The sequence below is a fragment of the Lathyrus oleraceus genome, chromosome 6 (genome assembly GCF_024323335.1).
Source record: "Lathyrus oleraceus cultivar Zhongwan6 chromosome 6, CAAS_Psat_ZW6_1.0, whole genome shotgun sequence".
Taxonomy (NCBI): domain Eukaryota; kingdom Viridiplantae; phylum Streptophyta; class Magnoliopsida; order Fabales; family Fabaceae; genus Lathyrus; species Lathyrus oleraceus.
Genome location: NC_066584.1, coordinates 309,940,855 through 309,953,509, shown reverse-complemented (window position 1 = coordinate 309,953,509; position 12,655 = coordinate 309,940,855).

The window sequence follows — 12,655 nt, the reverse complement described above, 5'->3', positions numbered from 1 at the left end:
ACAAATCACAAGCAAACCTAACATCCAGAAGTAGCATCATGCAAAAATTCACATCAATTTAAGTTCATATGGCATGGCAAATAAATTCCACAAGTCAAGCAAGCAAAGGTGTGACACAAATTGTCACACCTACAATCAACAGAGCATATCTCATCAGCCAAGAATGGGAAAAATACAAACTCTATACCAAAATGTCCCTAAGGATGTCTATTTTAATCATGCAAAATTTCAAGAATGTTGGATAAAATATCATCATTTCACAATAAAAATGGAAAAGTAGGTCATGGAAACATACACATACACAATCCCTAAGCAAAATAAAAATCCAACAGTGCACAATTTCTGGAAAAATATTCATTAAATTCTAGACATCATAAGGAGAATCATGCAAAAAATCCCAGTCAATTTGGATTAATATTCAATGAGTTATGGAATTTTGAATGAAAGAAAAAAATAAAAAAAACACATGGAATCATGTATGGACATGGTGAAATAGCATGAACAAAAATGAAATAAGGCAATTTGAGAATGCTTCAGCTGAGGATCGAAGGGAGTGGCATTTTAAACTAGCGCGCGCTACACTTAAAGCCAGGACACGTGGTCCAATGCATGGCGTTATAACACATGAGCGCATGCAGGCAAGGCAAATGAAGATCAAAGCACGTTTCTGGAAAAAATACCTAGCTGTTCATCATGTTCTTCACACATTCATACGCTCATGAACAAACCATCACCAAAATTAACAAACCTTATATCATTGAAATCCTCTTCCAACGTACAACAACAATCTCAAATCAATTTATCCTAATTCTTCCTAGATTCCAAGATTCGAAGGAAAACATTTTTGTGCATGAAACTTCTAATCAATATAACTTGTTCATTTCTCAACGAAATTCAATGGTTCAAACTGCAGATTAACCTACACTCAAAGATCTACCAAAAGCATGTAACAATTTCAAGAATCATTAAGGTCGAATCCTAACCTTCTTTGAAGTGCAGAACCGAATTTGATGTTTTCAGGCCTTGGCAAGCAAAAACAGAAGCTCCTCAGTGCTCATATGAATGAATGGAGGGAAGCTTTGATGTTAATTGCGCACGATCTAGCTGAAAACTCGAATTGCCATTGATGAACACACTTGCAACAGTTCTTGAATCTGCTCGAAAACCTTGTTGTCTTGCTTCAGTTCAACTCAATTATGCACATGGATGAAGGATTGATCAAGAATGATGCAATGTTTGTGCAGAAAGATGGAGAAAAGTTGAGAGAAGAAGTTGAAGAATTTTTGGATCTAGATCTCAATTTCACAATTCTGTTATGCTTAGCAAGAAAACAGTTATGATTATGGTTTTATATGTGTGGTTAATGATGTTCACTAATCACGATTAGGTTAACGCAAAGGTTTAAGCAAAAACCAAGTTTTATGACCAATTTTGCATTTCACCCTCAAGTGCATGAAAACCAATGTAACAGTACCATTTTCTGTCTTGGATCACTTGGAAATGTGGTTTAAAGGCAAATGCATGTGATTGGAAATGAATACCATGCTTAATTTTCAAATTGCCTTTTTCCCTCCAATTTTCAAATGAAATTCAATTGAAAATGCCAAAATTTTGTAATGGAAATTCATGGATTTTGATGCTTAAATTGGATTGAACATGTTGAAACAAGAATGTGGCAAAAAATCCCACTCCATTTGGCCTTTTGGTGTGAAAGTTATCCACTTTTGAAATTCAAATTTTCTTAACCAAGATTGATTCATAACTTGCCAACCACACATGAGAAATGGATGTTCTTGGACTTTTTAAAAATGGGAGAACAAGATCTATAACTTTCATGTTGGACAAAATTTTATTTGAAGCATTTTTGGACATGTAATCTTAAGGAGAAAACCTTTCCATTTTTGGCAATTTTGAATTACAAGTCACTTTCTATTTTTGGAAAGTTTTCATCTGACTTTATTTTCTTCAATGTTGATCCTTGAAATGTCAAATGAAACTTGTTTGGACATGAATGAAGTGTTTCTAACCCTCTCCCACCTCCAAATCCATCAGTTGACTTGTGGTTGACTTTTGTTGACTGATAGATGAATTGGCCATGCACAGATGAATTTGAGCCCCAATCTCCTGATGAAATGGCTCCATGATGAAACCCTAGCTTCCACAAGCTCATTAAAACCATATGATGATCCCCATCTCAATGAAAACCTCATCTCCTTGACAAAACCCTGATTGGCTCAATACAACTGATTAGGGTTGACCAGAGGTCAAAACCCTAATCTCAAGGAATCTGATCAAACACAATGAATCTCTTGGTGATGACAAGACCATGATGATGATGATATACCATTTCAACCAAGATAGAGATCAATCTCCTTGAGGAACCAAGAAACCCTAATTGAATCACAAACCCTCAGCTGGCTAGTGATCAATCCAATGAAACCCTCAGGCTTGGACCCTTTAACCTCTTTATCTTCTGAGCAAGACTTAGGAGGATGACTTGCTCAATGTTACCACATGATATGCAAAGATGCAATGACTAATGACCTAAAAAATGAAATGCAATATGCTAAGCTAGTCCCAAGAGAGGAGGGCAAATTTTGAGGTGTTACAGCTGCCCCTATTCAATCCACTATGAACCTGTCGATATGAACAGCCTCAGCTTTCAGATGATCAGGGTGAAGAGTGATTGAATACCGAGAACAGACGAACAATTTGCACTCTGATGGGAAAATAATTAACAGTGCCTGTCAGAATCGGCGAAGAAGCAATCTCTAAAGAAGAATCCGTCTGGTACGGAGAAAGTCGGCCGGAATACCAAAACAAAATGTCGACCTGTATACCAAAATAAATGGTAACACGGGGATAACCATAGCCTGAATGCCGCTCGCCAGTCTGCATACTGAACATCGGAATATGAAAGTATTGATATCTGTCTGAATACCGGGGAGTTAGCCTGACCGCCAATTTGGTCTGAACACCACTTCGGTCTGAGCACCACTTTGGTCTGAACACCACTTCGGTCTGAACACCACTTCGGTCTGGATACCGGAAAGCTGGCCTGAGTGCCACAAGCTGCATCGATCTGAACTTCGGAAGCTTCTTCGATCTGAATATCGGAAAATGGCCTGAGTGCCGCATCGGTCTGAATACCCGCCTCGGTCTGATCACCGGAAGATTGGCCTGACTGCCGCAAGCTCTTCAACCTGAACGTCGGAAGCTTCTTCGATCTGAATATCGGAAAATGGCCTGAGCGCCACAAGTTCTTCATCCTGATTGTTGAGAACTTCTTCGATCTGGAAATCGGAAACTGGCCTGAGCGCCGCATCGGTCTGAATACCCGCCTCGGTCTGATCACCGGAAGATTGGCCCGACTGCCGCAAGCTCTTCAACCTGATCGTCGGAAGCTTCTTCGATCTGAATATCGGAAAATTGTTCATGCCTGTCAGCATTGGCAGAAAGGAATTGTGATACATGAGACGGCACGCGTGCCAACGACCCATGCTGGGGATAACAAGCCATGAACCGGCTATTCTCTATTCAACCCTAGCCAACGACCACTTTGCGTTTAGCTGGGGATTATTCTCTTTCTTGTTTTTCTTTTTGGACCTCGAAACTTTCTTGATTAACATTCCCATCTCCACCAGACAGAAACTTTTCCTCCAATATCGCACTACTGGGGAATACCTGTTGATACGGCGCCAGACTCCTCGGAGTAACACCTTCACCTTCGGGCAAAACCACCTCTCAAACGGTAACCACGGTTTGAGACCAGCCTATGCTTGCAATGATGACGCATGATATTTTTTCAGCGTAATGCTCCATAATCATGGAAATGCTACGCGATTTATTATGCAATATGCTATGCTTATCTACATGATGAATGTATAAAAAGTATCCCCTTCAAGGGACTCTTCTGGGGAGCTCGAGACACTCTGCTGAGGAACTCGCCATTGCTCCGATCTCCCCCCTACTGGGGAAATAGCACTGCTGTTGGGAAAAAGCAACCCTTGCTGGGGAAAACCTCCTCTGTACCCAATCCGCTTGGGGATAAAAACCACCAATGCACTCTGTGGGGATAACAACAGTCTCTGACTTGCTGGGGATACAACAATCCCGACTCTGCTTGGGAGAACCACCGCCCACAGATACCTCCGCTGGGAACTAGCAACCTTCAGGCCTGGCTGCTGAGGAACTATCAATCTACAACCTGCTGGGGAGATAACCATCCTGACCCGGCTAGGGAAGTCACAGACCTTGGATCTGCTGGGGAATCAGTCATCCTGAATCTGCTTGGGGAGATGAGGAAAGTCAGGTACTGAACACCCGTCGACTCGTCGAACCATGGCATTCATCATCCAAATCCACCGTCAGCTTTCCACTTTTGAGAGCTCCCAGACTCGTCTGGACTTTTCTGATTCATCACCTTGCATTCCCGACCGCTCCGTACTCGACGGAGATCAAACTCCCTGGGATTTATACAGACTTTTCAATCTTCAGACTTTGAAGAGTCTTCTTGATTAATATCCCGGATCGCCGTACGTCTCCCGCCGTCGTCTTTTTCACCATTCTTCTATTCATTCGTCCCTGATTGGACTCCGTGGGGATTGTTCATCAAAAGCTTCCACATCACAACCTGCAAGTGAATGAAAATACCTAACAGTACCTGCAAAATAGATCGTTAGATAAAATCGTGCCCCAGGCGTGTCAAGATTTCAACACTTGGGTCACTCAACCTTCCGAATAAGATTTCAAATTTTCAATCTTATAAACATGCATTGGAAGGGACCTGTATGTCTTAAAATGCAAAGATTCTTTATCACAATAATTGGATGTTTTTGCAATCAAAGCGGTAAATGAAAACAAAAACAAAATTATTTGACTGAATATGCATTTTATTGATTGGAAAAGTGTGGCTCAAATTGAGCAATACAAAGGAAGCAATTCCTGAAAAGAGGTAATTGCGCACAAAAGGAAAAATCTATCCTAATGGCAATGTGAGACCGTGATCTCATCGAGTTTCAACTCGGTTACACCCCATATGTCCTCAGACTCTCCGTGTTTTCTGCCTTCTGAACAAGACGCTTCTGATTGATCCCTACCGGGTATTATCCATGATGCTTTAATCAAAGCGCAAACGATCATGCTGGACGCAGTTGTTCGTTTCAATCCCTCTTTTGCCTGGACCGCCCTTTCGGGTTTTCAGTCCACCGGGATACCCTTTTTTGCCCAAGTCGCCTTTTCAGGTTTTCGACTTGCCGGGTGTACATTTTTTCTTTTATCCCTAAATTTTTGCCCGAACCTTTTCTTTCTGTTGTTTGGTTCGCCGGGATGCCCATTTTTGCCTGGACTATTTTATTCTTTTCGTCCAGCGGGTCTCTTTATACGAAGTATTTTTTAACTGCGTCCGCAATCACAGGGGATGGAAAATCCTCGCCATCCATGGTCGTTAGCAACAAGGCTCCGCCAGAGAAAACCTTCTTGACCACGAATGGACCTTCATAATTGGGTGTCCATTTGCCCCTACGATCGTTTTGAGGAGGAAGGATCCTTTTCAGCACCATATCACCCACGTGATACACTCGAGGTCGTACCTTTCGGTCAAAAGCACGCTTCATCCGCTGCTGGTACAACTGCCCATGACAGATGGCCGCTAGCCTCTTTTCCTCAATCAGGCTCAACTCTTCATACCGGGTCCTTACCATTCAGCCTCTTGCAATTTCACGTCCATCAGGACTCTCAAAGAGGGAATTTGAACCTCAACCGGCAACACCGCTTCCATTCCATATACAAGTGAGAAAGGCGTTGCCCCAGTAGATGTACGCACCGACGTTCGATACCCATGCAATGCAAATGGCAACATCTCATGCCAGTCTTTATAGGTTACCACCATCTTCTGCACAATCTTCTTAATGTTCTTATTGGCTGCCTCAACCGCCCCATTCATCTTCGGACGATAGGGAGAAGAATTGTGATGCTCAATCTTGAATTCCCGGCACAGTTCTGCCATCATCTTATTGTTCAGATTAGAACCATTATCAGTAATGATCCTCTCGGGAACCCCATATCTGCAAATGATGTCTCTTTTCAGGAATCGAGCAACGACCTGCTTCGTCACGTTCGTATAGGAGGCTGCTTCCACCCACTTGGTGAAGTAATCGATAGCCACTAATATAAACCCGTGCCCGTTCGAAGCTGTAGGCTCAATCTTTCCAATCATATCAATGCCCCACATAGCAAACGGCCACGGAGACGACATCAAACTCAACGAATTTGGAGGCACGTGCACCTTGTCAGCATAAATCTGGCATTTATGACACTTCCGCACGAAATTAAAACATTGTGCCTCCATTGTCATCCAATAATAACCTGCCCTCAGCAGCTTCTTCACCATTGCATTCCCACTGGCATGGGTACCGAATGATCCCTCGTGAACCTCTTTCATTAATTGGCTTGCTTCTTTATCATCAACACATCTGAGCAAGACCCAATCGAAATTCCGCTTGTACAAAACCCCATCTTTATTCAAGTAGAACACCATGGCCAACCTCCGCAGAGTCTTTCGGTCCTTTTTAGATGCTCCCTCAGGATACTCTTGGGTCTCTAGATAGCGCTTGATATCGTAATACCACGGCTTCTCATCATCAGGCATTGTATCAACAGCAAACACATAAGCCGGTCTATCCAGACGTCCCACCTCAACACTGGGGAACTGATTCCACCACTGCACCTTAATCAAGGCGGCCATAGTAGCCAAAGCATCTGCCAAAGGATTCTCTTCTCTAGGCACATGATGCATCTTCACCTTGGTGAAAAACATCAACAACCTCCTCGTATAATCCCGGTATGGAACTAAATGAGATTGATGCGTATACCATTTTCCGTTAACCTGATTCACAACCAGAGCTGAATCTCCATATATAACAAGGTTCTTGATCCTCAAATCAATCGCCTCTTCAATCCCCAGTATACAAGCTTCGTATTCAGCCACGTTGTTGGTGCACTCAAATGTTAGCCGGGCAGCAAAAGGAATGTGGGATCCTTTCGGCGTAACCAAAACAGCACCAACACCGCTACCATTCACGTTAACGGCCCCATCAAACATCAGAATCCATTCGGATTCAGGGTCAGGCCCCTCCTCCGGTATCGGTTCCTCGCAATCTTTCGATTTGAGAAACATGATGTCCTCATCAGAGAACTCAAACTTCATCGGTTGATAATCCTCAATAGGTTGTTGAGCGAGGTAATCAGACAATACGCTCCCCTTGATTGCTTTCTGAGAGGTATACTGTATATCATATTCTGTCAAAATCATTTGCCATCTCGCAACCCGTCCGGTCAATGCTGGCTTCTCAAAAATGTACTTGATTGGATCCATCTTAGAAATCAATAAAGTGGTATGAACCAGCATATACTGCCTCAGTCGGCGAGCAGCCCAGACCAAAGCACATCAAGTTTTCTCGAGCAGTGAATATCTTGTTTCACAGTCGGTAAACTTTTTGCTAAGGTAGTATATGGCATGCTCTTTTCGACCAGACTCGTCATGCTGCCCCAATACACACCCCATAGACCCCTCGAGGACCGTCAAGTACAGAATTAACGGTCTTCCCTCCATATGAGGCATCAGAATCGGAGGCTCCTGCAAATACTCTTTTATTTTTTCAAATGCCGCTTGGCAATCATTATTCCACCTGACCGTTTGATCTTTTCTCAATAACTTGAAAATCGGTTCGCACGTGGCTGTTAGATGAGATATGAACCGTGAAATGTAGTTCAATCTACCTAAGAAACCACGAACCTCTTTCTCCGTTCTCGGTTCAGGCATTTCTCATATTGCTTTTACTTTAGCAGGATCAACCTCGATTCCTTTTTCACTTACAATGAACCCCAGCAATTTACCGGACCGCACTCCGAAAGTGCACTTATTCGGATTCAACCTCAGTCTGAACTGTCTCAGCCGGTCGAACAACTTGGCCAGATCTACCAAATGTCCCTCTTCTGTTTGGGACTTTGCTATCATGTCATCAACATAGCATTCGATTTCATGATGAATCATATCATGAAACAAAGTCACCATGGCTCTCTGATAAGTAGCACCGGCGTTCTTGAGACCGAATGGCATCACTTTGTAACAAAAAGTGCCCCATGGTGTAATGAACGTTGTTTTCTCCATATCATCTGGCGACATTTTGATTTGATTATAGCCAGAAAAGCCATCCATGAAGGAAAACACCGAGAATTGAGCTGTATTGTCTACCAACATGTCAATGTGAGGTAATGGAAAATCATCCTTCGGGCTAGCTCTGTTCAGATCCCGGTAGTCCACACACATTCTCACCTTCCCATCTTTCTTCGGGACTGGCACGATGTTTGCGACCCAAGGCGGATAATTAGTGACAGCAAGGAAACCAGCATCCCACTGCTTTTGCACTTCTTCTTTTATCTTCATTGCCATGTCAGGCCGAGTTCTGCGCAACTTCTGCTTCACTGGAGGACAATCTGCTCTCAACGGTAGCTTGTGCACAACGATATCGGTATCCAACCCCGGCATATCTTGATAAGACCAGGCAAAGATGTCGACATACTCTTTCAACAATGCTACCATTCTGCTCTTGACACTTTCCTCCAAAGCAGCCCCAATTTTCACTTCTTTCTTGACCTCATCGGTACCCAGATTCACAATTTCAATCTGCTCTTCGTGCGGCTGAATCACCTTCTCCTCTTGTTTCAACAACCTGGCTAACTCCCCTGGCAGTTCGCAATCTTCTTCGCCTTCTTCTTCGGCATGATAGATTGGACTGTCGAAGTCATATGAGGGTGTAACAGGATTGTTATCAATGAGATCCGGCGAGAAATCGCATTTGCATGAATGTGGATTCATGCATTGCTTTAGAACCGGAGCGAGACAACTTGAAAAGAAAAATGAAAACATTGCCATTTTTATTTTGTTTGTTTTTAAACTGCAAAAATAAATGAAAAACAGAGAACACCGCTTTTAACTGAAAAACATCCGTTTATTTATGATGCAAAAACTTTGCAAAATTAAACATGAGGTGGCCCTTACAATGAACCATTACGTGTCGGGCAACACGTATGGCTTTCATGCACATAAAATTGAAAACAGGAAAATATTACTCTTCGAGCAGAGTGACGGTGATGATCTTTTCAGCCTTCCAGTTCTGGACTCCCATCCCTGGTGCGCACGGCTTTATCCACCGGTCAATTTCACAATCACTGTCGACTTCATCACCCACCATACAGATGTGATCTGGATCCAGCATGCCAGCACTGGTGAATGTGAACGACGTACGGCGTCCTCTGCCTTGTCCTGAGCCTCGGCCCGGCTGATAACACACTCCGAATCTGTCTTTCTTGGCGGAGATGTCCATCATTTTTCCCCAACCAGGAGCCTATCCACTCTTTACCACCTCAGCGGCCTGCTTGTACGAAGATATGGACGGCTTTTCCTCCTCTTTGGCAAAAAGAGCTCTCTCCACCTTGACAGTTTCGAATGCTTGACTCGGGGTCTCCCAGATTTCACCGTCCATTTCCACGTACTTGAACGAGGACAAGTGGCTGACAAAGATATCTTCTTCTCCACACACGGTGACGACCTGCCCTTCCCAGATATATTTTAACTTCTGGTGCAAAGTCGACGTCACTGCCCCTGCAGCATGAATCCATGGGCGACCCAACAGGCAACTGTATGCCGGCTGAATATCCATGACGTAGAAAACAGACTTAAACACCTCAGGGCCAATCTTCACCGGGAGCTCAACCTCTCCGAACACAGCCCGCTTCGACCCATCAAAAGCCCTCACTATTAAATCAGTGGGCGTCAGGATCAACCCTTCACAGTTCATCTTAGCCAAGGCTTTCTTTGGCAACACATTTAATGAGGAGCCGGTATCTACCAGCACATGCGAAAGCACGGCCCCTTTACATTCCATTGCGATGTGTAAAGCCCGGTTATGATTTCTCCCATCCACAGTCAGATCCATGTCGGTGAAACCCAGCCCGTGGCTGGCATGAACATTAGACACCACCGTCTCCAACTGGTTGATCGTGATCTCTTGAGGAACATAGGCCTTCTTCAGAATTTTCATCAAAGCCTCTCTATGACCCTCAGAGCTTAACAACAAAGATAGAATTGAGATCTTGGATGGAGTCTGCTGCAGATGGTCAACAAGCTTGTACTCAGACTTCTTGATGATTCTTAGAAATTCCTCTGCCTCATCATCAAGTTCTCTTTCCGGCCCACCAGGCGCCGGTGTCACCACAGGAGTACCTTCATTGGTTACTGCTTGTTTTCCTTTTGCCCTGGCTAAAGCCTCGGCCTTTTCTTTCTTTTCTTTTTCTCCTTCTCCACTTCTCAAAGCATCAGGAGCAAACAACCTTCCACTGCGAGTGAAACCACTGGGACCGGCATTATCCACCTTTGAAATGGTGGTTTCACCTGCAGTCTGATCTTCTACCTTCTCTCCGTTATAGTATACTTCTCCACCATAATGCCACGACACGACATCATCTTTGTCATAGGGAATTGGTCCAGGTACCGTGATAGTAACTGGAGCCGCCTCAGCCAGAGTTGACAAATCAACCGGGTCGAAGTAAATCGTTATGGTGGAGACATCATCCTTCCCATATCCACCTTCTCAAACTTAATACTTCCTTCGTCCATCAGCCTCTGGACAACCTCTCTCAACAGTACGCACCCCTCAGAGGCAACAGTGCACGCAGCACATCCATCATCACAGCCCGGATAGACCCCATTCAACAACAACTGCCGCTTGACCTCAGCCAACGGAGTCTTCAACTGATCAACATTCAACAACCCAATTCTGTTCTCCTCGGAGATAGCATTCACCCCCTTTGACCATGCGCGGGCATGGGATTAGCATTCACATTTGGGGAAGGAGCAAAGTTGATAGCTTTTGAATCCACCAAGTCTTGAACCACATGCTTAAAAGCTTTGCAGTCCTCTACGGTATGCCCAGGAGCACCTGAGTGGAATTCACATTTAGCATTTTCATCAAAGCTGGCTGGCCTCTGATCAGGTCTCAAAGGTGCCAGAGTTCTCAACTGTACCAACCCCAGATCTTTCAGCTTCTTCAATAGGAAAGAATAGGTCACAGGTGGCCTATCGAATTGGCGATCATTCATCCTCCCTCTGACTTGGTATCCAGCCATCTGTGGCCTCTATTGAAATGGTTGTCTTTGTTGTTGCGGTTGTTGCTGCTGCTGTTGTTGTTGTGCAGGCTGATTATCAGCAGGAATAGTTACCGCAGCAATGTGCTGAAAGTAACGATCCCTACTTTGTCCTCTTTGAGCGTATACAACACTAGTATCACCCTCCTTCTTCCTTTGACCGTTTCCGAAGGGCTTCTTCGATCCAGATGACGAAGCGTTGCCACCCTGGATTTTTCCGAGCTTCAACCAACTCTCAATCCTTTCACCGGCCACAACAATATCTGCAAAGTTGGTAACTGGACAACCCACCATTCTCTCAGCAAAGGCCCCCTACAGGGTACCCATGAACAAATCAGACATCTCTCTGTCCACTAATGGAGGTTGCACTCTGGCAACCAATTCCCTCCACCTTTGAGCATACTCTTTAAACCCTTCGCTTGACTTTTGAGACATACCCTGCAGCTGGGTACGACTAGGAGCCATATCAGCATTAAACTGGTACTGTTTAAAGAATGCGTCACCAAGATCTTGCCAGCTCTTGATGTCAGAAGATTTCAGCTTGGTGTACCACTCCAAGGATCCTCCGGACAGACTGTCCTAGAAGAAGTACATCCACAGCTTTTGATCCATAGTGTATGCAGAGATCTTGCGGACGAAGGCTTGAAGATGAGTTTCCGGGCAGGAACTCCCATTGTATTTATCAAACGCGGGCGCCTTGAACTTCTGTGGGATCACAATCCCCTCAACCAGCCCCATGTTTGACATATTTACAACCCCAAGAGTGGCATAGCTCTCGAGAGCTCTGATCTTTTCTACCAGCAACTGAATTTCTTTGTTGGGTGGCTGGACGCCATACTGCCCAAATGGCTCATTATGCATAGAGAACTGATCAGCTTCCCTGTCTTCCTCTCTATCATCATCGGCCCCAAAGAATGGCGGGAACAGACTATCCTTCATATTGTGACCCATCGGACCAGGTTGACCCCCTGTGGCAGCACCAAAACCACCAGCATTGTTTACTACACCCACAATCGTTCTTTTTCCACCTTCCCTCGAACCACCAAGCCCCTGGTTGGAGACACCATCCAGGTTAACACCGCTGTTAGCAGCTGAAGCCTGCTCGAGCTTCTCAACTTTGTCAGCCAGTGCTTTCTGACCAACTGCAAAACCTTGCATGATGTTGATCAACTCGTTCATTTTCTCTTTCAGCTCGAGAACGTCTGTATTAGGGAGATCCATCAGCCTTGGAGTGTTGCGTCTGGTAAAATATCTGTGAGGGCGTGTTGAGTGCAAAGGTACAACTCTACGAGCACGAGCAATGATTCCTGAAACAATCAAGCACGTTAGAACTGATACCTGCAAAATAGAAAACAAGTTATTATGATCATGCATGAATGCAGTGTCTATCCATATGAGGGACACTTTGTCTCTTGATCCTGGCTTCATCGAGACATATAATAATCCGGTA